The sequence below is a fragment of the Callithrix jacchus genome, chromosome 17 (genome assembly GCF_049354715.1).
Source record: "Callithrix jacchus isolate 240 chromosome 17, calJac240_pri, whole genome shotgun sequence".
NCBI lineage: Eukaryota > Metazoa > Chordata > Mammalia > Primates > Cebidae > Callithrix > Callithrix jacchus.
Window position 1 is genome coordinate 35,874,517 of NC_133518.1, and position 27,704 is coordinate 35,902,220.

The 27,704-nt window shown below is 38.6% G+C and overlaps 1 pseudogene; it reads left to right on the plus strand.

Annotated features, from left to right (window-relative positions):
- The first annotated feature begins 2,427 nt into the window (after positions 1-2,427).
- On the plus strand, positions 2,428-3,623 carry LOC100402551 (heat shock protein HSP 90-beta pseudogene; annotated as a pseudogene).
- Positions 3,624-27,704: the final 24,081 nt, after the last annotated feature.

The following is a 27,704-nucleotide window of genomic DNA, read 5'->3' on the forward strand; positions in this document are numbered from 1 at the left end:
GTACATGGATTAAATTAAATAGTGCATTTAAGGTTAACACTCAACAGATTTAGTCACCATTATTTTGATGCTCCAAAGGCATTTTAAACTCAACATCTTTAAAACTGAAGTCAGTTAATTATGTTACTGCTATCCAAGCACCTAAGCCAGAGACCCAGAAGTCGTTCTTCCCACAGTAAGAATGACATAGATTCCTGAGCCCTGCCTCGGACTTAGTAAATTAGAATATCCATGGCAGGCTTGGTAATTCTGTAGGCCTACAAGTCTTCCAGATTATTCTTAGCAGAGAAGGTTGCGAAACTTCTTTGTACTCTTCCCTTTCCTTCTCCACCAGTCACCATGTTAGACCAATTTTATCTACAGATTATTTCTGGAATCCACTCCATTCTCTCCATCCCTACCACTACTTTCCTAATTCAGCCTAGACTAAGTCTAGGCTAATCAGGGGTGGATGTTGGTGGGTGTGACTGGAAATGGTATCCAGGAGTTTCTTTGTTTCTGTCTCTCTGTCTCTGCAGCTCTATCTTTCTTTTCTCTTTTTAGCTCCTTCTTTCTCCTTATTTCTTTTCTCACAGCCACCTTACCCGTAAATAAGCATCCTTAAGGCCTGGGACAGGTACCCCTACCTAGCTATTGCCACTCTTTCTCCCTGAATTGGGACCCAGCTCCTGAACTCCATAGCTGACCAAGAAGGGTCCTGCAAAGTTAGGATGGATGTGCCAGTATAAGGCCAACTTCCCACCGACTTCCAAGTGTGTAACTTCCCCTAGATTCAGAATGGCTTGCTCAGAGCTGCCTGCCTATTTTGGACAACTACAAATCCAGCCTAGACCCTGGTTCATCTTCAAGACCCATCTCCAAAGCTTTGTGACCTCCTCTCCTCCTCACCAACTGGTGGATCTAACTTCCTCCCCATCATGGGGAAAATGCTTTAGATATTCTTTAGTAAAAAAATACGGATACAAAATTATATAAGGCAGGATCATTGTTAAGAAAAGAAAATATTGTATCTATCATAAAAAACTATTAAATAAAAATTTAAAATGTCCCATTGCCTTCAGTGATATATCAATGTCAAGTAGTTATCTATGAGTGGTGAGATTTCACAAGTTTGAGATATTATAAATTTATATATTTTATAGTCTCAAGTAGTAAATGAATAATACACGAGCTGGGATGACCAATTGAAATGTCATCTGGGTTTTCTCCCTTTATTTGTTCCTTGTTTCCCACCCCTCATCCTCATTTCTAGCTCAGAACAAGGCTTTGTAATTCATGCCTTGGGAATTTTGGACGAAGATGTCCACCTTTCACAACTGATAAAGCCAGAAGGATATAATTATGTAAGGTTGAAATATTAGTGTGCATTCACTCTCATAACAGAATACTGCAGATTGGGTGGCTCAAACAATAGGAACTTATTTTCTCACAGTTCTGGAGGCTGGAAATTCAAGATCAAGGTGCCAGAGGTGGGTTGGTTTCTTCCTGGTTCGTAGACATCTCCTTCTCACTGTGTCCTCTCATGGCCTTCCTTCATGTGGAAAGAGAAATCTCTGCTATCTCTTCCTCTTTTTCTTTGATTTTAGTTTTTAGTTTTGTAGAAAGAGTCTCCCTCTGTTGCCCAGGCTGGTCTCAAACTCCTGGCCTCAAGCCATTCTCCCACCTCAGCCTTCCAAGTGCTGAGATTACAGACATGAGCCAACCAGCCTGGCCTCTTCTTTCTTCTTAAGAACACTATGCCTATGGGATTAGGGCCCCACTCTTACAGCCTCATTTAACCTTAATTATCTCTGTAATCTCCGATTACAGTCACATAGGGGGTTAGGGCTTCAACACAGAATTTGGTGAGGGACATAATTCAGTTTATAAATGTCAGTGGTTCACAAACTTCAGTGTGCATCAGGATTATGTGGAAGACTTGTTAAAACACAGATTGCTGAGTTTTGTTTGTTTGTTTGTTGTTTTGTTTTGTTTTTTTTACAGAGTCTTTTTCTCTTGCCCAGGCTGGAGTGCAGTGGCACGATCTCAGCTCACTGCAACTTCCACCTCCCAGGTTCAAGCGATTCTCTTGCCTCAGCCTCTCGAGTAGCTGAGACTACAGGTGTGTGCCACCATGCCCAGCTAGTTTTTTGTATTTTAAGTAGAGATGGTTTTTTGTATTTTAAGTAGAGTAACATGGTTTCACCATGTTAGCCAGGATGGTCTCAATCTCCTGACCTCATGATCTGACCTGCCTTGGCCTACCAAAGTGCTCATTATTTTTTTTATAATGGGGAAGGAGAAGAATATAGAAATGCATAATTCCATGTATATATAGAAAGTTCGTTAAATCTCTTAACATTGGTCTCTCGAGTCACTCCGGCGCTGCTCTTGTGCCGTGTGTATGTTGGACAGCCAGCCAACCTTGCTTTCTAATACCTGTGAGCCTTTCTTTTCAAGATGCCTGAGGAAGTGCACCATGGAGAGGAGGAGGTGGAGACTTTTGCCTTTCAGGCAGAAACTGCCCAACTCATGTCTCTCATCATCAATACCTTCTATTCCAACAAGGAGATTTTCCTTCGGGAGTTGATCTCTAATGCTTCTGATGCCTTGGACAAGATTCGCTGTGAAAGCCTGACAGACCCTTCCAAGTTGGACAGTGGTAAAGAGCTGAAAATTGACATCATCCCCAACCCTCAGGAACGTACCTTGACTTTGGTAGACACAGGCATTGGCATGACCAAAGCAGATCTCATAAATAATTTGGGAACCATTGCCAAGTCTGGTACTAAAGCATTCATGGAGGCTCTTCAGGCTGGTGCAGACATCTCCATGATTGGGCAATTTGGTGTTGGCTTTTATTCTGCCTACCTGGTGGCAGAGAAAGTGGATGTGATCACAAAGCACAACGATGATGAACAGTATGCCTGGGAGTCTTCTGCTGGAGGTTCCTTCACTGTGCGTGCTGACCATGGTGAGCCCATTGGCAGGAGTACCAAAGTGATCCTCCACCTTAAAGAAGATCAAACAGAGTACTTAGAAGAAAGGTGGGTCAAAGAAGTAGTGAAGAAGCACTCTCAGTTCATAGGCTAACCCATCACCCTTTAGTTGGAGAAGGAACGAGAGAAGGAAATTAGTGATGATGAGGCGGAGGAAGAGAAAGGTGAGAAAGAAGAGGAAGATAAAGATGATGAAGAAAAGCCCAAGATTGAAGATGTGGGTTCAGACGAGGAGGATGACAGTGGTAAGGATAAGAAGAAGAAAACTAAGAAGATTAAAGAGAAATACATTGATCAGGAAGAACTCAACAAGACCAAGCCTATTTGGACTAGAAACCCTGATGACATCACTCAAAAGGAGTATGGAGAATTCTACAAAAGCCTCACCAATGACTGGGAAGACCACTTGGCAGTCAAGCACTTTTCTGTAGAAGGTCAGTTGGAATTCAGGGCATTGCTATTCATTCCTCATCGGGCTCCCTTTGACCTTTTTGAGAACAAGAAGAAGAAGAACAACATCAAACTCTATGTCTATCGTGTATTCATCATGGACAGCTGTGATGAGTTGATACCAGAGTATCTCAACTTTATCCATGGTGTGGTTGACTCTGAGGATTTGCCTCTGAACATCTCCTGAGAAATGCTCCAGCAGAGCAAAATCTTGAAAGTCATTTGCAAAAACATTGTTAAGAAGTGCCTTGAGCTCTTCTCTGAGCTGGTGGAAGACAAGGAGAATTATAAGAAATTCTATGAGGCATTCTCTAAAAATCTCAAGCTTGGAATTCACGAGGATTCCACTAACTTATGCTGCCTGTCTGAGCTGCTGCACTATCACACCTCCAAGTACTGGAAATTCTAGCCAATCAGGCTAGAAAAAGAAATAAAGGGTATTCAAATAGGAAAGGTGGAAGCCAAATTGTCTCTATTTGCAGACAACATGATAGTATACCTAGAAGACCCCATTGCCTCAGCCCAAAAACTCCTGAAACTGATAAGCAACTTCAGCAAAGTCTCAGGATATAAAATCAATGTGCAAAAATCACAAGCATTCCTATACACCAATAACAGACTTAAAGAGAGCTAAATCAAGAACGAACTGCCATTCACAGTTGCTACAAAAAGAATAAAATACCTAGGAATACAACTTACAAGGAACGTAAGGGACCTCTTTAAGGAAAACTACAAACCACTGCTCAATGAAATAAGAGAGGACACAAACAGATGCAGAAACATTCCATGTTCATGGTTAGGAAGAATCAAAATCATGAAAATGGCTATACTGCCCAAAGTAATTTACAGAATCAATGCTATCCCCATCAAGGGGACTTTCTTCACAGAACTGGAAAAAACCACCATGAACTTCATATGGAACCAAAAGAGAGCCCGCATAGCCAAGTCAATGCTAAGCAAAAAGAACACAGTGGGAGGCATCACACTACCAGACTTCAAACTATGCTACAAGGCTACAGTAATCAAAACAGCATGGTACTAGTACCAAAACAGAGATATAGACCAATGGAACAGAACAGAGGCATCGGAGGCAACACAACATATCTACAACCATACAATCTTTGATAAACCTGACAAAAACAAGCAATGGGGAAAGGATTCCCTGTTTAATAAATGGTGGTGGGAAAACTGGCTAGCCATGTGCAGAAAGCAGAAACTGGACCCCTTCCTGACACCTTACACTAAAATTAACTCCAGATGGATTAAAGACTTAAACGTAAGACCTGGCACCATAAAAACCCTAGAAGAAACTCTAGGCAAAACCATTCAGGACATAGGAGTAGGCAAGGACTTCATGACCAAAACACCAAAAGCATTGGCAACAAAAGCCAAAATAGACAAATGGGACCTAATGAAACTCCACAGCTTCTGCACGGCAAAAGAAACAGTCACTAGAGTGAATCGGCAACCAACAGAATGGGAAAACATTTTTGCAGTCTACCCATCTGACAAAAGGCTGATATCCAGAATTTACAAAGAACTCAAACAGATATACAGGAAAAAAACAAACAAGCCCATTCAAAAGTGGGCAAAGGATATGAACAGACACTTTACAAAAGAAGACATACATGAGGCCAACAAACATATGAAAAAATGTTCATCATCACTGGTCATTAGAGAGATGCAAATCAAAACCACATTGAGATACTATCTCACGCCAGTTAGAATGGTGATCATCAAAAAATCTGGAGACAACAGATGCTGGAGAGGATGTGGAGAAAAAGGAACACTTTTACACTGTTGGTGGGAGTGTAAATTAGTTCAACCATTGTGGAAGACAGTGTGGCGATTCCTCAAGGCCTTAGAAATAGAAATTCCATTTGACCCAGCAATCCCATTACTGGGTATATATCAAAAGGACTATAAATCATTCTACTATAAGGACACATGCACACGAATGTTCATTGCAGCACTGTTTACAATAGCAAAGACCTGGAACCAACCCAAATGCCCATCGATTACAGACTGGACTAGGAAAATGTGGCACATATATACCATGGAATATTATGCAGCAATCAAAAATGATGAGTTTGTGTTGTTTGTAGGGACATGGATGAATCTGGAGAACATCATTCTCAGCAAACTGACACAAGAACAGAAAATGAAATACCACATATTCTCACCCATAGGCAGGTGATGAAAAATGAGAACGCATGGACACAGGGAAGGGAGTACTACACACTAAGTTCTATTGGGGGGAATAGGGGAAGGACAGCAGTGGGGGAGCTGGGGAGGGATAGCCTGGGGAGAAAGGCCAAATGTGGGTGAAGGGGAGGAAGGCAGCAAAACACACTGCCATGTGTGTGTGTACCTATGCAACTATCTTGCATGTTCTGCACATATACCCCAAAACCTAAAATGCAATTAAAAAAAAAATCTCTTAACATTGATCACCATTAGAGAATGGCCATAAATGACAGGGGTATATGACTCAGGTTTCTCCCACATACTGTTTCATATTTAAATATGTACCATGTTTGTATATAACTTCAAAAATATAAAGTTATCTCATCTATCTATCTACCTATCTCTACTGGACCTTTAATAGAAACACTGACTACAGCCAATTTTGTCATTTAAGCTAGTCATATATTTTTTTGTTGTTGTTGTTTTGTTTTGTTTTTTTCCTTTTTCTAGAGACTAGGTCTGTGCTTTTGGCAAATAACAGTTTGCAAAACTGCTAAACTGGTGTAAAGATGGGCAACACCATGAAAAGAGAAGAACTCAGAGTGTGTAGACATGAATTGAAACAATGAACACACACTACAGCTTGCTAGTCTTTGAGTGTCTGAAACATGGTAGCTTATGATCCTTTGCCTGTGACTTGGTCTCATGAGACATGGTAAGAACACAAACTATTTGAAAACTTTGCATTCCCTTCATAGTGGGATAATGTTGCTAAGGAAAATGGATTCATAACTCTCAGTGACTTCTTAAATGACAAGATTCACTATGAACTCAAAATTATGGAGTAAAAAACTGTGTTTTGGTTCCTCCTACCTTTTATAGCTTATTGAAGTATAATTGACATACAATAACCTGCACTATTTAAAGGATACAGTTAGATAAATTCTGACACGTAGAGCCAACACCACAATCAAAATAACAAACATTTCATTATCTCCCAAAGTCTCCTTGTATTCCTTTGTCATCCTTCCTTCCCATTCCTCCCCACAGGCAACCACGTATTTGCTTTCTGTTACCATATGTTTCATTGCATTTTCTAGAATTGTATAGAAATGATTCACACAGTATGTATAGCCTTTTGGGTCTGGCTTCTTTAACTCACTCAAGTTAAAGTGTGATATTTACCCATGAAGTGTGTATGTAGAGTCCGTTTCTCTTTGTTGCTGGATAAGAGTCCATCATATGGTAAATCAAAATTTGCTTATTCATTCACCTGCTGATGGGCATTGGGTTGTTTCTGATGAACCGCCATCATTTTATTTCCTCACAACCATCTCATTTCTCCCCATGTTACAGGTGAAGAAATGAAGACTCTTAGAAGCCAAGTAACGTCTAAAGTGCAAAGACAGTACTTGGAACATAGAACCTTAAATTATTACAATATTTGAGCTGAAAGGAACACTAGGGCACCTCTCTCTTCCTCTCTTCTTTTTTCTCTCTTTGTTTCTTGCCCTCTTGTTCTTTCAACTGCTTGGTATTGAGATTTGATTTTTGATCAACAAGAATTATTAAGTATTTCTCTTTATTCAGGGCGAAGTCAGAAGGTTCTTGTCAGTTAAATGCTAGTACCATTTTATTTAAATTCATTCCTAATATGCTCCTACCATAGGGAAATTAGGAAAATATTCTGGAATATGCTATCAGCCAAAGGTGGCCTTCTCTTCCACAGGACCAGGAGTGTGTTGGAGCTTATTTGTGCAGGCTCACAAGAGCTGCTTGTTACATTTTTAAAAGCTAAGCACAGTTTTACAAGTTAAATAATATAAACTTTCAATAAAATATATTTTAAAAAATAGTGTAGAAAACATTCTAAAAACTCATTACTTTCTAATTATTTTATGGCATTTTGCTAACACTTAGGCTTTTAAAGTTACTTTGTTTCTTCTGAATTCTACATTCAGTGATATAACATTGAGCTCAAAATCAACCTTGGTAGGACTATTTACATGATGGAATTTGTCAAAAGACATAACCCAAAGTGAAATTTACTATTTTGTTGATTGTCTAGACTTAAGAACATGATAGAGAAAATGGTAATAATTTAAAATCTGTAATCTCTAGCTACAAATTACATTGTGACTATCACAAAAAACAAGAAAATTTTTTTAGTATTTGAAAACCATTACACAATTTAGCAAACAAATTGCTCACATCCTTGATGAATGAAGTTCTGATATGTGTCTTCCTTACTTTGCTTTTATCTTCTTCATTAACATAAACAAAAATGCCAACCAATATTCAAAGCAAAACTACTTAGGGAGCCAGTGTTAAACATTTACCAGTACACCTTTGCCTTTGAAATTAAACCCTGTGGGGGGTGGGAAAAAAACCCAGTCGACAAGAGTAGCTTCTGTTTAGATCTCATAGGAAGTCGAAACCTCTAAGAAAAAAGAAAAGAGTGAAATCAGAGCTGCAAATAAAAAATATTTAAAATTTGTTATAATTTAAAAACTGGAAAATACCATAAAATGGCTCAAAAAGGTATACAATAAAATTCTCTCTTACCAGTATCCCTGTGCCATGTAGTTCCCCTCCCCAGGGGCAACATCTATTACCAGTTGAGTTTTCGTTAAGAGATGGTCTATATATTGGCCTGGCACAGTGGCTCATGCCTGTAATCCCAGCACTTTGGGAGGCAAAGGTGGGTGGATTACCTGAGGTCAGGTATTTGAGACCAACCTGGCCAACATGGGGAAACCCCATTACTACTAAAAATACAAAAATTAGGCCTGGCGCGGTGGCTCCAGCCTGTAATCCCAGCACTTTGGGAGGCCAAAGTGGGTGGATCACGAGGTCAAGAGATCTCCATCCTGGTCAACATGGTGAAACCCCGTCTCTACTAAAGATACAAAAAAATTAGCTGGGCATGGTGGCATGTGCCTGTAATCCCAGCTACTCAGGAGGCTGAGGCAGGAGAATTGCCTGAACCCATGAGGCGAAGGTTGCGGTGAGCCGACATCATGCCATTGCACTCCAGCCTGGGTAACAAGAGCGATACTCCATCTCAAAAAAAAAAAAATACAAAAATTAGTTGGGTGTGATGGTGCATGCCTGTAATCCCAGCTATTCGGGAGGCTGAGGCAGAAGAATTGCTTGAATCTGGGAGGTGGAGGTTACAGTGAGTCAAGATCTTGCCATGGCACTTTAGCCTGGGGGGACAGAATGAGACTCTGTCTCAAAAGGAAAAAAAAGGTCTACATATAAACAAATAATATAATCTATTCTTCTCCCACACCATTTAGTATACATATGATTCTATAAAATATTAAAATACACTATTTTATACCTTGCTCTCCCCACTTAATATATTAAAAAGCTCTATCCATAGCAATGTCATTGCTCCATAATATAATAGTGTATGGATGTAGCATCATTTATTTACCTATTATTTAGCTACAATGAAGAGACATTGTAGTGGTTTCCAACAGGACTTAATTTTAACTCATGTATTTTACTATCCACATATCTGTTTTTACATGGTTATGATTTGTTGCATCTCTCCTCATTAAGTTATAGAAAATGAATCAATTCATGTAATATGAGCACACATTTACTGAACACCTACTAGGTGACTTGCACTGTGAGGGATACAAAAATAAAATTTTAAAACATGATTGGTCTTAACACTCTTGTTGCTTAGCTTGAAATTAGGAAAATAGGAGTTTAATAATGATCCAGAAAGGAGCCTAGGAACTGTCACAAGACTTCACCTTTAATTAGCTGTTGAGCTTGGACTAGTCATCTAATCTTTCTGAACTTCATTTGCTCATCTTTAAAATGAAGATGACTATTCCTGCCTTGACCACCTCTTTGGGTTGTTTTTAGGATCAGAGGGGACCATGTAACACTAAAGGACCACACATATCTATGAGTACATGACCTCTCCTGCCTCATCTTGTCCACATTGTGTCCAGCCTTGTTGAACTTATCCAGAACCTCCACATGTAGACCTCTGCATGTGCACTGTGCCTTGCCTGGAATACGCAACAATAGCCCTCCCTTCCCAGTCATGCCAATCCCTACCCTTCTTCAGCTCCCAGATTTCCTGACCTCCCAAGTCTAGATCAGGTGCCCTTCCTATATACTTTCTGAGCGTCCCCATCAGGGCACTGTCATTACCATGTCATGAAAGGGGAAACTGTTTATGTCTTATTCACAGTTGTAGCCTAAGCTCTCAATAAATGTTCAGGAAATGAGTAAATGAATCAATTGCCTTTAAGGAAATGGGGTAGGGGGGCGACATTGAGTGCCCTAGGGCCAGGAAGACCTTTATGTACATTCTCTTCTTTGGTCTTGTTAATAACTCTATGTGATAAAAATTATTATTTACATTTTATAAACTCAGGGGGTAAAGTGATGTTGGAACTCAATGCTGGCTGACCCAATAATATCACCCTGTTTGTCCATATTATAATATCACTCTATCCCCAAATACAATGGCAAACAGTGACTGATAATTACTATGGCCAGCTACAGGGCTATGTGTGTCATTCATTCAGTCCCCCCAAAAGCACAAAGTGAATGATGTCACCATTTGCGGATGAGGAAATGAGAACACCCAATGGTGAAGTGACTTGTTTAAAGTGCTATAAATTTTCCAAAATGAAAGATCTTGTGAACTGAAGTGGACTGAGAAGACTCTATGACAGAGGAGAGATTGAAGTTGATACCTGAAGAAAGAGTGGTGTTTAGATTCTAGAAGCAAAGTTGTCAGTGACTTCTAGTTGGGGCAGAGAAAAGGGCATGAGTATTTGAGAAACAGTGAGAAGGCCAGATGACAAGAAAGAAGGATCATGTCTAGGAGTTAAGGAAACATAATGCAGAGGTGGATTGGTTTATATTATGAAAAGCCTAGAAAAAGTGTATCTCAGAAGTTGTATTTTAAGGGAAATTGGAATAATTTTATGGAAATGACATGGTGAAGGGTGTATTTGATTTTTTTCTTTCCTTTAAAATAGGAATTATATGTGATTTATCTAATTTTCTTGAGGATTTAGCTTTAGCTAAAATGTTTGTTTTTTTCCTTGATAGGAATTATAACCCATCTTATCCCAGAGTTTCCACTTCTCAGAGACAGAAACCATGAGAAATGGAAAATGCTAAGAACCCTTGAACTCTGCTATTCAGGGTGGAGCAGGACATACCATTCCATTCAGTGAAGGACCTTCTGACTTTTTGTAGTTGAGAAAACATTGGAGTCATATGTGATTTGTGTGGCAAGACCTTTGAAGTCAAATGGCTACTGAGCAAAATTGTGAATTTCCCCTTTCCCTCCTCAATCGCTTTCAAACTAAGCTCAAAAATCATCAGCAAAGATCAAGTTTCCATGACTTTTTCCTCCTTATATTTGGCCCTTGGGCTCTTTCTTTTTGGCCAAAGTTTTCAAAGCAGGATTTTGGGGGGACTCTTGCCTGCTTTTCACTGGACTTCTTCCTCCTGTTCTCCTTGCCTTCCACAGAAGCACCCACACAGGAAGGGCAGACCTGTCCAACACCTGCTCTTCAATTGACAAGGTGCTCTGGGTTGTGTGACCTACACAAACTGTAGATTGAGAATCAAGCCTTGGGGAGCATGAGATGAGTATTTCTCCACCTCTTCTCATAATAGAGCTGTGCATCAAGGATGCTTTAGTAGGCAAATGTTTTAAATGCAGAAGATTTCAGCAGGTAGAAGCTGATCATTTGAGCTCCTGAGGCTTAACTTCTTTCGAGGGGCTCCCAGCTGGCTTAGGCACCCAGAAATTTCAGGCCCTGTGACTTAGACTTCTTTCTACAAAGTGACACTGCCCTAACTAAGGTGACTATATAATTTCTCATACCATGACACTTCTAAAAATAAAAGGGATTGTTAAAAATAATTAAAATTATATAGTTTTAAAAATATTTGTAGAATGAAAAATGACTTTCATTATTATTGAACTTATAAGATACCATAGTTCTATTCAAAAAACTATTTTTAAAAATAAAATTGCTTCCAAAAATAAAAATAACATATTCATATTTACTAAGACAAAATTTAAAAATACTTCTTCATATTGCTTTTTTGAAAATAAGTTACACAAGAATAGTTATTCTTGATAAACAGTAACATACTTCACTGTATTTCCTATATATATCCTGTCTCTAATACCATATCATAGTGTATTTTTTTTCTGAAGACTGTATATATTCTTTTTCAATAAGGTCTTTTAAAAATTTTTTCACAAACTTATCTGAAATTGCCTTCAAATTTCTGTCCTATAATTAATTAATTTGAAACCCTTAGTACCTTTTTTTCTGTAGTTGTATATCAAATTTTTGAAATTTACAGTGGGGAGCAGTGGTTTACTCCTGTAATCCCAGCCCTTTTGGGGGTTGAGGCAGGAGGATCACTTCAGGTCAGGAGTTCAAGACCAGCCTGGCCAACATGGTGAAACCCTGGCTCTACTAAAAATACAAAAAAACTAACCTGGTATGGTGGCAGGTGCCTGTGATCCCACCTACTTGGGAGTCTGAGGAAGAAGAACAGCTTGAACCCAGGAGGCAGAGGCTGCAGTGAGCTGAGATGGTGCCATTGCACTCCAGCCTGGGTGACAGAGTGAGACTCCACTCAAAAAATAAAAATTAAAAAATTAAATTATAAGGTCTGCATAATACTTGGCAAGTCCAGAGAAAATTATAAGCAAAAGAGTTCTAACCCTAATTTAATTTTTTTTGTATTGAAATATATATAAATACTTAACCCAAATGTTTTTATAAGTACTACTTCTTTTTGCCTCTTTTGTCTATCAGTTTGGTACCTTTGACAAACATTTTTTAAAAAGGCAAAATTTATTTAAATGTTGACTATAGCCGGGCATGGTGGCTCACGCCTGTAATCCCAGCACTTTGGGAGGCCTAGGTGGGTGGATCACGAGGTCAAGAGATCGAGACCATCCTGGTCAACATGGTGAAACCCTGTCTCTACTAAAAATACAAAAAATTAGCTGGGCATGGTGGTGCATGCCTGTAATCCCAGCTACTCAGGAGGCTGAGGCAGGAGAATTGCCTGAACTCAGGAGGCAAAGGTTGCGGTGAGCTGAGATCGCGCCATTGCACTCCAGCCTGGGTAACTAGAGCGAAACTCCGTCTCAAAAAAAAAAAAATTGTCTATAATGTGATTCTTTGAGTGGTTGAATATAGATACTGCAAAAATACAGGTCTTTTCCATTTCACTTTATTGTGGTATAGAATACAAACTTATGCAACTAAAAATGGAGGTAGCAAACATTTTTTATATAAGTTAAAATAGCCCAGAGCACAATCATGAAGCTTTAAAATTAAATCTTATAAACCATTTAAACTCTCATTGATTATTTTGTTCAGTTCTTCCCATGCTTTCATATGGCTTAATTTTAATATCTTCTTGTTTGCAAGCTTTGTCTTCAGTAATTGCAGTTTGCCAAAATTTAAAAGGTAAAATTTTGGGGTGCTTTACTCATTGGATACCTTGATTAAAGATTTCCACCTGATTTTGAATAAAATGTAACCGAAATTTAAAGGACACACTTACCAAAAAAGGTCAGTGCCAATATAGGATACTTATGTTGTGTTACAAATTTGTTCTTCAAAGACTCAAATGTTTCTAAAATCTAATTAATGATGAACAGTAAAGAATGGATTTGCATGTTGCTATACCCAAGTATATTATTTCTTCAATATCGGTATCACCACAAAAATTATGTAGTTCAGTTATTTTATCTATGTATATGTACAAATATTTGTGAGTTTTGGCAATACAGTTTCTATGTCAATTGGTAGAATATCATAGCTTGTTTAACACAATTATGAATCCTGTGCATGGCAATCAATTCCAAGTACATTTTTGCTCTACGTTTTAATTTAGAAAGAGCATTATTTTTTCCACAATGCTGTACATCACCAGAATTTGTATGCATATTATTGATGGAAAAACAAATCATTTAATCCTCAGTGCTGAACTCTGTAACCAAATTTACAATAGCATTCACAATAATTTCAGATGTTTCACTCTCAAGAAAAGAAAATCCTAAACGTTTTACTTTGACTCAGTGAATTGGATGAGAGCCTTCAACTGTCATTAGAGTTAACCAGATTTTTACTTGAATTACCAGATGACATTGATATAAAATTGAGGCAATTTAGTTGTTTGGCAAGTTCTTCTTATGCTAATTATCCACTATCATTATCTGTTATCACTTTGCAAGTGTATGTATGGGGAAACAGGATTTAAAAAGAACAAAATTAAAATAAAGGGTCATTTAACCTAAATGAAAAGTGATGCCTCGGAAGAGGTTGTATAAATGCACCTTCTGAAGCTGCACCTCTCAACTGTTGTCATATTCAATCAAATCTTCGTAAATTCACCATTAACTTTTGAATCAGACCCTGATGATTTTTCAGCAGGTTTGTATTTCCTTGTTTTCAAGTGGTCAGTGATATCACAATGGGTCCCATGGCAGATGGCAAATGTCTACATTTTGTGCAAATTTCACTGTAATCATTTACTTTCTTGAAAAATGACAATTCTGTACGTAAGTTTGTACTAAACTCATGTTTTTATTGTCTTGAGGTCATTGCTATTGAAAGAGTTTATTGCAACCAAAAAATCATTGCCAAACAACAAAAGAAATAGCCATGGGTTTACGCCGTCCAATAAATGGCAAAACAGTTGCGGTATTCAGACTACACAGTAAGTTCTATGACAGGGCTGCTCGTCTTCTGCCTTCTGTACATGTTGTATATTACCTAACCCATAATATCCCATGTTTCCCACTGACTTAGTGACTAGCTGACTTTGTGCATTTATAGAGAGTGGCACAAGCTGATAGACTGGGAGGGCCAGCAGCATAGACTGTTTCTTTCCCCACCGCCTGAGAGTTATCTGTCTCTAGCTGCTCATGACTGAGTACAAGCACACCTTGTTTTGTTGAGCTTTACTTTACTGAGCTGCATATTATTATATTTTTTACAAATTGAAGGTTTGTGGCAACCCTGCATTGGACTCTTGGTACCATTTTTCCAGCAGCATGGGCTCACATTGTGTCTCTGTCACATTTTAGTAATTCTAACTTTTTCCTTATTAGTAGTATTTCAAACTTTCTCTTATTATTATATCTGTCACGATGATTTGTGACCAGTGATATTTGGTGCTACTATTAAATTGTTTTGAAGTGCCACACACTATGCCCACATAAGACATTGAACTTAATTAATGCATGCTGTGTGTGTTCTAACAGCTCCACCAACCAGCCTTTCCCCATCTCTCTCCTTCTCCTTGGGCCATTCTATTTTCTGATATACAACAATATTAAAATTGGGCCAGTATTGAAATTATAAGGCCAATAACCTTACAATGGCTTCTATGTGTTCAAGTGAAAGGAAGAGTCGCACATCTCACTTTAAATCAAAAGATGGAAATTATTAAGCTTAGTGAGGAGGGCATATGGAGAGCCAAGACAGGCCAGAAGCTAGGCCTCTTGAGCCAAAAACTTAGCCACGTTGTGAAGGTATAGGAAAAGTTCCTGGAGGAAATTACTTCCAGCGAACACATGAATCATAGGAAAGTGAAGCAGCATTGCTGTATGAAACATATCTTGCTGATATGGAGAAAGTTACAGTGGGGTGGATGGAAGATCAAACCAGCCACAACATACCCTTAAGCTGAAGCTTAGTCAAGAGCAAGGCCCCAGTGCTCTTCAATTCTGTGAAGGCTGAAAGAGGCAATGAAGTTACATGAGAAAAGTTTGAAGCTAGCAGAGATTGGCTCATGAAATTTAAGGAAAGAAGTTGTCACACCATAACATAAAAGTACAGGGTGAAACAGCAAGTGCTGAGGCGGAAGCTGCAGTCAGTTATCCAGAAGATCTAGCTATGATCATTGATGAAGGTGGCTACACCGAACAACAGATTTTCAATGTAGGTAAAACAACCTTCCATTGGAAGAAATTATGTTCTAAGGCTTTCATAGCTGGAGACGAAGAGAAGTCTAAGCCCTGCTTCAAAGCTTCAAAGGACAGGCTGACTCTCTTTAGGGGCTACTGCAGCTGGTGACTTTAAGTTGAAGACAATTATCATTTATCATCTGAAAATATAATATATATTCTGCAACATACAGATCAAGTAGGAAGTTTTTGACTTTTAAGTCTTATTATATAAAAAATACATTTCTTCTACTTCTATTTTTCCTTAAGATATGCTTAAGTTAAAAAAACACATTTCATAAACTGCCATATAGAGTGATTCCCCTGATGGATCTGGGCAAAGTAAATTGAAAACCTTCTGGAAAAGATTAATTATTCAAGATGCCATCAAGAAAATTTGTGATCCATGGGAGGAAGTCAAAATATCAACATTAACAGGAGTTTGGAAGAAGTTGATTCCAACCTTTGTGGATGACTTTCAGGGGTTCAAGACTTCAGGCAAGAACTACAGAGGTAGTGGAAATAACAAGAAAACTACCTAGAAGTGGAGCCTGAAGATGAGGCTAAGCTCCTGCAAACTCACGATCAAACTTGAACAGATGAGGAGTTGCTTCTTAAGGATAGGAAGACTCTCCACCAGCAAAAGGATTATGACTTGATGAAGGCTTAAATGATTGTTAGCACTTTATTTTTAAGCAATAAAGTATTTTATTTTTTGAGACAGGATCTCATTCTGTCATCCAGGCTGGAGGGCAGTGGCATGATTATGGTTCACTGTTGCCTTCACCTCCTGGTCCCAGAAATCCTCCCATCTTGGCCTGTAGCTGAGACTACAGGAATACATCACCATGCCTGGCAAATAATTTTTTGAAGCTTTTGTAGAGACAGAGTCTCACTATGTTGCCAAGGCTGGTCTTGAACTCCTGGGCTCAAGTGATCCCCCCAATTTAGCCTCCCAAGTAGCTGGTGCATGCCACCATGCCTGATATATAACATAACTTTTATACATACTGGGAAACCAAAAAAACTCATGTGACTTATCACAATATTCACTTCATTGCAGTGGTCAGGAACTGAACCTGCAATATCTCCAAGGAACACCTGCCAACTTCTTTTTATCAGTGACAGTCCTGTATGGTTCTTCTGAAAAGAGAATAGTAGCTACATTGCTTCTGGAAAGAGTTGAGAAAATAGAAATGGGTTATTATCAGTGTCTGTCAGATTTTACCATATATTAAAGTGAAAAGTCAATGTCAATGTTACACTTATGTCTCACACTCTATTCCATACCACCATGAAAGGAGAGACGCTGGAAGTGTAAAGTAGCTCTCTACCTGACGCATTAGGGCTTGTTTTAACCCAACTACTTACAAGCACACTCCATTGAAAAGTGAAGTACTTGGGACAAATGGTACACACCAAGAGGATGCTGGAAATACAGGTGTAAACTGGAACTCTTCTAGGAAAACAGATATCTGATCAGCCTAGCCCCAACCCACTTTGACTCTTTGAATTTAGCTACAACTTAGCTGTCAGTCTCCTGAGTTGGCATTTAAAAAACTCTTATGTCTTTATTCTTAAAATAAAACGATTCATTGACTTTGAATTTGTTTAACTTCTTGAGTAGGACCTCTAGGAAAGCATCATTACAAATGTGATGATTGACTTCGCATTCTGAAAAAAAACCCAGGTTCCTACTCAGCCTACAAGACCTTATTTAACAGGGTCCCAACCATCTCTTCAGCCTTATCTTGTCCCACTCCTTTGTCACCACTCTCTGCCATGTTGTCTTCTTTCAGTTACTCAGATATGCCAGATCTGATCTATCTTCAAAGGCCTGGGAAGCTGCTCCCTCTACTTGGAATGCCCCTTCTCCCACACTCCCAAGCTTGGATATTTGTCTTCTTGGAGATGGATCTCAGGTGAAACTTCATCTCCCTTAAGAGTTCCTCCCTGGCTGCCTACCGAGAGGACATCTTGCTTCATTTTTCTCCATTTCAGCCCATGTTTATTTTCTTCATAGTACTTATTGATAGTCATTGCAATTATATTATTAATTTGCTGGCTTATTTATTTTACTGATAGCCCCCAGCATGAGAATGTAAGATTCATCACAGAAGGGCTTTTTCTGCTCTTTTTACTCTCATATCCCAAGAGTTGGGAAGGGTATCTGGCATCAAGCACCAAATAAATATTTATTGAATGAATGAATAGCATATATTAACATTATGTTTAAGGTACAAGATACATATCAAAAGATTTTCAAACAGTTGGGTCAAATTTAGTATATATGAAAATGTTGATTGTAACAACAAATTCACACATTTAGCCACACATAACCCTTGGGAAAGGGCACTACTCTGCTGGCTATGGAAGCACTTCACAGAGCCTTCAAGTCTGCAAACCGCAGGGCAGGGTCCGAGCTGCTCAAATCCCACTTTCTGAGATGGTACAGTAGACAGCAGCATCCCTCCAAGCCCCTAGAGTTCAGACATTATGGGAAACTGTGAATTTAAGCCTATAAAGTTCCTTTCAGCTTTGTACCTTTAGAAACCTGACCTTGTATGGAATTGTGGTGTTTGAACAGATGGTGGAATGACTTTGTTAGATGCAAGAGTCTGTTGTTTTCAGAAGCTATCAAACCATCAATAACTTTATTTACATTATATGATAAACATGCTCCATCTTCCCTTTCCGTTTCTGCTCTGCAAACGTTCTGGTTCCTGGACGAGTTTGCTCAAACCTTATGATACTTTCTGTAAAATAAAATGAGCATGTCCTTGTATCTTGACATTTAAAAGATAATTCCACTGTTTCTAATCAGTGTCATAATCATGAGTGAATTATTAGTGAAATATTTCTAATGTACAATTTTTTTCAATTACTCAATATTAACAAAAAGCTTCTTTTTTTTGCCTTTTTGTTTTTTTCCTTTTTGTGGAGAATGAGGTCTCGCTGTGTTGCCCAGGCAGGTCTCAAACTCCTGGGCTCAAGCTATCCTCCCGCCTCTGCCTCCTTAAGAGCTAGGATTAGAGGCATAAGCCACAGCACCTGACCAACCAAAGGCTTCTTTATAAATAAAACACTCAATATATGATTTTGGCTAAGTGGAGTGCCTCAGTTGTGAGAAAGCAGAGGGAACTGTACTGACTTTACATGAATGAGGTGAGACTATCAGGGAAAAAGCTAATACCTCAAGTCACACGCAAAAACTCGTAACTATAGTCTCATTACCATAGTCTTTATGTTTTCAGCTCTCAACAATAACTCTGAATGCCTAAACATCTAAAATTACTATAGATTATAGTATATTATACTCTGGAGTACAGCATTAAACCTCATTTGGAAGACAAATGATGTGAAAACCTGTGCTATATTAATTGAACGAAGCAGGAGGTGTAAGCATATGTACAACATAATATAATTTTTATGTTTTAAAAAGCATATTTGTGTTGAGAAAAAAGGACTGTAAGGTTATGTAATACCAAGCATGGTGAGTCTGGAATATATTTGACTGTTACTATCAGACTGCAAGGTAATATCAATATACCAAAATATTAAGTCAAAATATTAATGATTAATTTCCCTGAGTGGTAGACATGGGAATGGTCCTTTCTCCCTTTCTTTGTGTATCCCTCCCTTCTTTCCTGTCTCTTTTCTTTCTTTTTAAATCTCTGTTCTTTAAACCTAAAATGGGTATCAATTTATTCCTTTTGTGATTAAAAAGCTTTTTAATTTTTTTCATTGAGATGAAATTAACATAACATAAAATTAGCCATTTAAAGTGAACAATTTACTGGCATTTTGCAACCACCACCTCTAAGTCTAAAACATTTTCATCACCCCCAAATGAAACCCCATATCTGTTAAGCAGTTATTCCCCATTCTCCCCTCACCCCAGTCTGGAGGAACCACAAATCTGCTTTCCATTTCTGTGGATTACCTCTTCTGGATATTTTCCATAAATGGAATCATATGATACGTGAATTTTGTGTCTGGTGCCTTCTGCTTAGCATATTCTTGAGGTTCATCCACATTGTACTGTGTATCAGCACTCCATTTCTTTCTATAGCTGAATAACATTCCCTCATATATATCATGACTTGTTTATCCATACATCCATTGATGGACATTTGGCTTCCTTCCTTCTTTCCTTCCTTCCTTCCTTCCTTCCTTCCTTCCTTCCTTCCTTCCTTCCTTCCTTCCTTCCTCCCTTCCTTCCTTCCTTCCTCTTTCTTTCTTTTTTTAAATAGAAGTGGGCTCTTACCATGTTGCCAAGGTTGGTCTCAAACTCCTACCTTCAAGCAGTTCTGCCTCAGTGTCCTGAGTGGCTGGGATTACAGGATGCCAGCCACTAGGCCCAGCTGTGCATTTAAAACTTTTTTAAATTGCATTTTAGGTATTGGGGTACATGTGAAGAACATGCAAGATAGTTGCATAGGTACACACATGGCAGTGTGATTTGCTGCCTTCCTCCCCTTCACCTATATCTGGCATTTCTCCCCATGCTATATCTCCCCAACTCCCCACCTCACGCTGCCCCTCCCCTATTCCCCGCAAAAGACCCCAGTGTGTAGTGCTCCCCTCCCTGTGTCCGTGTGTTCTCATTGTTCAACTCCCGCCTTATTCTGTAACACTGAGTTTATCAGGTAGTGAACCTCAAGATTGATGAATAAAAGGGAGTGGGTTGGGGAAAAATCAATATCAGCAAACTTTGTCAATTTTCTTCATTTAAAAATAAAAACAAGCACGGAAAATTCTGTGGTACGGGAGGTGATATGAGCGCATTTACGTGTGCCTCCTACTCAGGTTTTCCTGTCCTCCAATTTTCTTCCCCAGAGGTGACTCTAACACCTTTTTGTGTTTCCTCACAATCAAAGTACACTGGAATCAATACTCATGGAGAAGTTCCTGAGACACTGGGAAACTTAAAATTTTCCTAAGTGCTAAATGGTTCAAATAGTTCAGGATGATAAATTAATTTGGGGATAATTATTTATCATTAAAATAATTTAAATAATCTAAATATACATTGTGTTTCCATTTAGGCCTTTGTTACCCAATATTACTTCACTGCATCTCAAAGTACTATATTTATATATATACTGGCAATTCCATATATGCATACATGCATTTTTGTGTGTATATACATATATATGTACATATGTATAATCATTTCTCAGACTTTTGGCTAAAATCAAGTGTAATATATGTTACCAATTTTATAAACATACATCTATAATCCTAGAGGAACTCCTGTACCTGTGATAGATCAAAGAATTATAGATATGAGTATATGCTACACAATATGGAAACTGCCAGTGTTGTAAGTAGCCCGAGAGAATAATATTAGCTCATATGTAGGAAATAGCGTTTTGTGTACTAGACTAGAGGTGGATCTTCCACAGGTTTTTAAATTTTAACTTTTATGAAAAAATCAAAGGAAAAAGACAAAATCATGATTATATTGAAAAAAAGAAATCAAAGGGGGAGCAGTCATCAGGTAAGCCATTCAGTCTCCAGAGGACTTGCACTCATCAGTAGGGCCCCAGCATGAGCCCACTTAGGAACAAAGTATTTTTCAACAGTTTGTTTCCATCTTCAAAATATCCAGTAGTTATTTTCATGTTACCCAGGAGAAGTCAGACTCTGACGAAAGTGGCTTGTGCTAACTAAATTCACAAGAGCCTTATCGACAAATCAGATCACCAATTAACTAATTTGGAATAGAAAAAAAGACTGCTATTAAGGTGTCTGGAATACCCATATTGTCAAGTCAGAATTTTCTCTCACTTGTGGAAAAGTCTGCCTGGGAAGTCGAATTACTATTGAAATTTTCTTGTCAGAAACTGAGTGAGCATAAAGGAAGCTGGATGAGAATAATGGGAGAAATGGTGTTATAAAGAATTAACTGAAGTTGAAATGACTTACATAACATGTCCCTGTCTTTTTCAGAGGTTCAGACTGTATATATTTTCAGCGGAGTTTTAAAATTATATTTTTAAATTTATTCTGGTAATAATGTTCAAGTTCCCATAGAAAAACTCACCTCTAACCAAACACTGCGTGTTCTCACTCCCAAGTGGGAGTGGAACAATTAGAGCAGATGGACACAGAGAGGCAAACAACACACACCAGAGGCTGTGGGGTCACGGGGAATGAGGGGAGGGAACTCAGAGGACAGGTCAATAGATGTAGCAAAACCACCATGGCATGCATATTCCCGTGAAACAAACCTGCACATTCTGCACATGTATTCCATTTTTGGGATAAAGAAAACTCACTCTAAATTGTATTCTAAAGACATTTGTAACTCATACATTTGGTAGAGCCAGCTGTTTTTGGTCTGAATTTTGGTGTGGCTTAATTCTAATTTCTTTTATAGCAAAGTCCTACCAGTACAATCAGGAAAGGTTTCCTTGATAATATTTTTCTATCGGCTTTCACTTTTTTCTTATCTACTTCCCCTGCCAGTGACCTTTGCCTTTATGTCATTTTGATCATCATGTCACAGAGTGAACACTTTGGAAAGTGCAGAGATAGTGCACTCTAATGCAATTGCAATGTGTTAGTTCCATTTTGCCAACACGTAGCACTTTAACACTTCACTAGCAAACAAACTGGTGATGAAAAGGCAGGGTTTCTGCCTTGTGAATCCTTCACCAATCTTCCTGATTAGAAGAATTTAAAGAGGGATACTAAACAAACTGAACTTCCCACATTTTCTGTGGACAGAACTTGAGAGTTTAATGTCATAGTTGAATCTATTAGCACTATTATATTTATCAAGAATTAGGTAGCATGTTCTTTCAGTCTCCTTATGTTTAGCATCTATTGCAATGTCTGGTAGAGAGTAAGGGTCTGGAGACAAATCTCCTTGGATTTCTCATATTTCTACATGCCTTATGAGTAAAGGCATTGACTGACTTTGTTCTGGACTATTTTTCAAGGATGTTTGTATAGCAAACCAACTTGGAAGAGTGAGAAAGTGTCTCAAGGCATGCTTCCTGCTCAGTGTAAAAGACCTGGTTTCCCTAAGCTCAGAGTTCTTCTCAAATGCTGACACTGGCTACTGCTATTGCTGTAAGTAAAAGTCACTTGTCTCTGACCCAAGAATCTCATGACTTCTACCAGCTTCTTTGTAACTGACAAGCTAACCTGTCAGCCTCAAAATAGGATAAAAACCTCAGCACCTTCAAGTTTTTAAGAGGAAGTGCTCAAAAAAATGGAGGAGGTTGTTGAATGAATTAATTTAAAAAATATATAGATGGCTTAACATTTTTCTGAGTAGTCCATGGTTATTCAAAGAAAGAGCCCAAGAGCTTCTATTGGCAAGGAGCTATTTCACAATCTATTTTCATGAAAGTGCCAGTGTGTGTTAGTCAGCCTATGTTTACTTTAGATATCATTGTTGACTTTAAAATGTTGGCAGCAGTATGTTTGGACTCGGCTAAACATTGAGTTGCATGATAGGAACTGATTATTTATTTAAGCATTACCTAGTCAGGTAGGAACTGCAGACTTTGAATAGTTTCTACTTGCTTCTGGATCAGTGTCTCTAATGGGTGAAGCTATAGTTTTGGTATTGAGAGCTGAAATTTTATTCTCTCTCTCTAAAAATAACACCTGATTCTTTTTAGAGTGACATTTTCATTTGGAAAACACACAAAAAATTGACTTTGGTGTTTTTTTTTTTTTCATGTGCTTGGAGGTGAATTTGTTTTTCTCTCCATTTTAGAATGCCTTACAAACCTGAACTAGGAAACCCTTTACCAACAGGAAGTGACCCAGTCCTTCTGCATGGCGGGTGGCCACGCTGCCACCTGCTTCCCCTGTTAGTCATGACTCCAAGAGTCTGGGCAGAGGGCTGATGACAGGCAACCGGAAATCTGGAGAGAAAAACCTCTCTTCAAAGGTAAACAAGTGATTTCAGGTCAATTACCTTTCATAATTATCTTATAAACAGTATGGCATATGAGGGGAAAAAAGTACTAGGATTGGAGACATAGGTTTACTTCTAGTCTTGCTGCGTTTTCTGAATTCTGGGAAAGTCATCTGAACTCTCTGAGTCTTAGTTTTTCCAGTCATAAAATAATAATAACAATGAAGTAGTAAAAACACCTTCTCTACCTATATCATTACATTGTTTTTAGCATCAAACAAAACAGCTCGATTCTGGTCAGTAAATGTAACAGTCATATAGCCCTTTCTCAATATTTTGGTTACAAATTTAGAAGGGCTTTGAAGAGCATGAAAGTTAACATGAATGGAAGTACTGTTAGTAAGGAGTATACCCAACACTTTCCTTTTAAATTCTTTTCTTTCTTTCTTCTTTCTTTCTCCTTCCTTCCTTCCTTCCTTCCTTCCTTCCTTCCTTCCTTCCTTCCTTCCTTCCTTCCTTCCTTCCTTCCTTCCTTCTCTCTCTCTCTCTCTCTCTCTCTCTCTCTCTCTCTCTCTCTCTCTCTCTCTCTCTCTCTCTCTCTCTCTCTCTTTCTTTCATTCTTTTTGAAACAGAGTTTCACTCTTGTTACCCAGGCTGGAGTGCAATGGCGCGATCTCGGCTCACCGCAACCTCCGCCTCCTGAGTTCAAGCAATTCTCCTGCCTCAGCCTCCGGAGTAGCTGGGACTACAGGCGCACGCCACTATGCCCAGCTAATTTTTGTATTTTTAGTAGAGACGGGGTTTCACCTTGTTAACCAGGATGGTCTCAATCTCTTGACCTCATGATCCACCAGCCTCGGCCTCCCAAAGTGCTGGGGTTATATGCGTGAGCCACCGCGCCCGGCCCCTTTTAAGTTCTTGCATCACTTTTTTGCACTGAACAAATGTCTCTCTAAGGATTAAGCAAATGTGCCCTTGAGTGCTATGCATACATGACTGAATTTTTATTTTTTACTTTTCCTTTTATTTTTAGTTGACATGTAATAATAGTACATATTATGGGACACAGTGGTATTTTGATACCCATGTATAGAATGGATAATGATCAAATGAGAGTAATTAGCACATTCAACACCTCAAACGTATCATTTCTTTGTGTTGTGAACATTCAAAATCCTCTCTTTTAGCCTTTTAAAAATATACAATAAATTATTGTTAACCATCTTCCCCCACAGTGCTGCAGAGCACCAGAACTCCTTCCATCTAGCTGTAATTTTGTATCTGTTAACCAGCCTCTCCCCAACCTCCCCAGCCCACTACCATCCCCAGCCTGTAATACTCAAAATTCTACTCTCTACTTCTATTAGCACAGACTTTTTTAGCCCTCACATGTAAGTGAGAACGTGTAGTACTTATCTTACTGTGCCTGGGTTATTTTGCTTAATATGTCTTCCTGGCTCATCCATGTTGCTGTGAATGACAGAATTTTATTCTTTTTTACAGTCCAGTAGTATTCCATTGTATATATCACATTTTCTTTCTATTCGTCTGTTGATGGATATTTTGGTTGATTCCATACATTGGTTATTAGGCACAGTGCCACAATAAACACGGGAATGCAGATATCCTCTTGATATACTGACTTCTTTCCTTTGGCTAACTACCTAATAGTAGAATTGCTGGATCATATGGTAGCTCTATTTTTAGCTTTTTGAGACACCTCTGCACTGTTTTCCACAGTGAGTTTACTAATTCACATTCCCACCAACAGTGTATAAGGATTCCCCCTTTTCTGCATCCTTTCCAGCAGTTTTTTTTTTTTTTTTTTTGAGACGGAGTCTGGCTTTGCAGCCCAGGCTGGAGTGCAGTGGCCCGATCTTGGCTCACTGCAACCTCCGCCTCCCGGGTTGAAGCAATTCTCCTGCTCAGCCTCCTGAGTAGCTGGGATTACAGGTGACCACCATGGCGCCCAGCTAATTTTTGTATTTTTAGTAGAGACGAGGTTTCACCATATTGGCCAGGCTGGTCTCGAATTCCTGACTTTGTGATCTGCCTGCCTCAGCCTCCCAGAGTGCTGGGATTGCAGGCATGAGCCACTGCACCCAGTCAGCTTTTGTTATTATTTGTCGTTTTCACAATAGCCCTCCTAAATGGGATGAGGTGATGTTTTATTGTGGTTTTGATTTGCATTTCCCTGATGATTATGTTGAGAATTAAAAATACATATATTTGTGGTCATTTGTCTGTTTTTTGAGAGATTAACATCTCTATTTGGATCCTTTGCCCACATAATTCCAATTGGTTGACATCTGCAAAGCTATTTCTAACATCCTCTCATAACTGGGTGGTTGGATGGATGAACACTTTGGTAGCTAAAGCAAACATGGATTTTTGTTGTTCTTGTAGGGGCTGGTGGGGCAGAGTGCTTCTATATAGCCATGAAGTAGCACGGGAAGAAGCTCTGAGATCCTTCAGTGTGTAGGGAATATTCTCTGCTCTTTTCACCCTCAGTACCAATCTCTAACCTGAGCACTTCTTCCTTAATGTGTTGTCATTAGCTTTGTCTTTCTCTTATCCCACAATCTTGTACCATAGTGAGAAAAAGACTGCACAGCTCTTCGTAGCTTACCAATCATTTTCATACTCAACATCATGTTTAAACATCACTATGACACTGCTAAGTAGGCATAATTGTACCTGTTTTATGGCGAATAAGCTGAGGATTGAAGTTAAAGGACATACCAAGGTCATGCAGGAGATGAGGCTAGGGCTCAAGGGTCCTCTGTCAAGCTCATGGTTGTTTCATTTTTCTGGGCTGCCTCTGGGTTAAAACTTTTTAAAAAGTAAATTCTGAAATAGTTACAAGGGATTAGGGCAGGAGTGCAGAATGAGTTTTCAGTGAAGCATCTTAGAGGGATAACCCAATAGTAAACCTCCTCATCCTTCCCGTATCTTGTAATCAGGGATTAAGAAGCTCCTTACCCTCTCCTGAAGAAATTGATCTCGTTAGGGTCATCTCCATATTAACAGCAGAAATTAAGTCAAAATGTTGATCTTGGGCCCCTTAAAACAAGGGTTCTCAGGGTCCAGGGATAGAGTTCAGGCAGTCCATGGACCTGGATGAAGAAAAAATTCCTGTTTTTGATTTCCTGAGCCTCTAGCATTTCTCTCAATTATTAATTTAGACTCCAAACCATGGCAATTATTAGCTGTTCCTATAAGTATGTCACCAAGAGAAGTAAAAAATATTTTCCTATCACATTATAATTTTAGATACAGTACTGCACCACATAAAAATTCCAGTTAACTGCAGACTGCATAGGCGACAGTGATCCTATAAGATTAAATATGTTTACTGTAACTTTTCTGTGTTTGGATACACAAATACCTTCTGTTGTGTGACAATTTCTTGCAGTATTTACTACAGTAACTTGCTGCAGCCTAGGAACAATAGTCTATACTATACATCCCTGTGTGTAGTGGGCTATAGCATCATAGGTTTCTGTAAGTACACTTTGTGATATTTGCACAGTGACAAAATCACCTAATGACATATTGATCAGAATGGACCCTCATCCTTTATCATCAAGCAATGCACGACTGTATCTTGAAACCATCCCTTGCACTCATCACAACCTTAAAATATGGTAGCTGCTAGACCTGTAGTTGGATCTTATCATTTAATAGGTTAAGAAACACACATATGTTATTTTATCATGAAGTTTTAAGAGTCATTTTGATAACTGTATTTCCATATAATTCTTTTTCTATTTCAATTGTCATCTTTCGTATTCTATTTTATGCCTTGAAAAACATCACTCTGAGAGGGGTACAGGTATCACTCTGCTACCACATGAGTCTACAGTGCAAATAAAAGTTTGTAAAACTTGCCCTAAAAAGACGTGCACTGAAAATCTTAAATTATTCCCTGGGAATAAAATATTCAAAACCAGTTTTTTTTAAGAAAGAGAGATGTTGAGGCAACAATTCCTTAATCTCATCATCTCTTCCATTTATTTATTTGCTTGACAAATAGCACATGTGCAATAAACATTCATAGAAATCATGTCCCTTTTTATTCTTGGCAAAATTAGCTGTGTGCTGAAAACAAACTGAGTTTGCCTCATGGGACATTTCCTGAAAGGAATGACAGTTTAAGATGAGAATAAAGTGGAAGGGGAAGGAATATCTATGCAGAGGAACTAGCCAACGATAAGATCTTACCTTG